Raw genomic sequence first — 1,003 nt, 5'->3', positions numbered from 1 at the left:
AACACCTATAAGTATATCCTATCAACCAAACTGCAATATTTTTCCTGTCAAGGCAGACTCTCTCTGCCCCCTCAGCCATATTGTGATTCATTTGATCATAACTCTTCAGCTCAAAGAATTACCATAATTGAGATACATCATTTTTGAGGCTATTTTTTCTCCCATGCACTGCAAGGGCTAGAGAATATCTACTTGTTAGGAAGAAGTGTTTCTATTTCAAACTTTAGGTGCCAGTGTTGGGCTTAACCTCTCAGTTCACCAGGCACATTTTCAAGGACTTTAAATTACAAATGATGGACAGATCATCTTCAGGGAATGTTCACACTGGGAGATCCTTACACTGATGAATTCATGGATCCAATTTTCTTTGGGGAACTGAAGAAGGGTGGTTAATGGAGACTATTTTGTAGAATTTTTTTTTAAAGCTTGACTCTCTCATTTCCTGAAAATCATTTCTAGTCCCTCAAGCTTTTTAAAGAAGAAAAATTAATTGGAAAACCACGTACCCGGAAGAGGGAATTTATCTTTTTCTATTGGCAGAACCAACCTCAGCGACCTTTGAATGGTTTTTTCTCTCCTCGATATCCCTAAGGATGCAGTGTAATTGTGACAGACCGTTCCCAGTGAAATTAAAATAAAAAAAAAAAAGCAGGTCCCGCTGGGATTCGAACCCAGGATCTCCTGTTTACTAGACAGGCGCTTTAACCAACTAAGCCACGGGGCCAACACATTTTGAGGGTCCTGAATCGACTAAGAAAGGTAGTCTGTTTTCTTCTGAGTCTGTTTTTCTTTTTTCTTTTTAATAAGAAAGGTGAGCTAGGGAATATGGTTCGTTCATTATTAATACAGATTAAATTCCCGCTTCACCCGGACTGAAAGAAAGGAGCATCATGGAAGAGTTGGCGAGGGGGGGAAGGCACTTGAACCCTCTGGCCAGCCCCGGACTCATCCCCTTATCTGCAGGGGGCAGACCAGAGCCGGCAAAGAACTTGAGGCAGCTTCG

General features: G+C 41.5%; 1 non-coding gene across 1 annotated transcript; it reads right to left on the bottom strand.

The window, feature by feature from the left end:
• Positions 1 to 650: 650 nt before the first annotated feature.
• TRNAT-AGU lies at positions 651 to 724 on the bottom strand. The gene has a single exon. It is a non-coding gene; the product is annotated as a tRNA-Thr (tRNA).
• Between the last annotated feature and the right edge of the window lie 279 nt (positions 725 to 1,003).

The sequence above is a fragment of the Dromiciops gliroides genome, chromosome 4, assembly GCF_019393635.1.
Source record: "Dromiciops gliroides isolate mDroGli1 chromosome 4, mDroGli1.pri, whole genome shotgun sequence".
NCBI classification, from domain to species: Eukaryota; Metazoa; Chordata; class Mammalia; order Microbiotheria; family Microbiotheriidae; genus Dromiciops; species Dromiciops gliroides.
The sequence above is the reverse complement of the archived record's forward strand: the minus strand, read 5'-3'. Positions and strand labels throughout refer to the sequence as shown.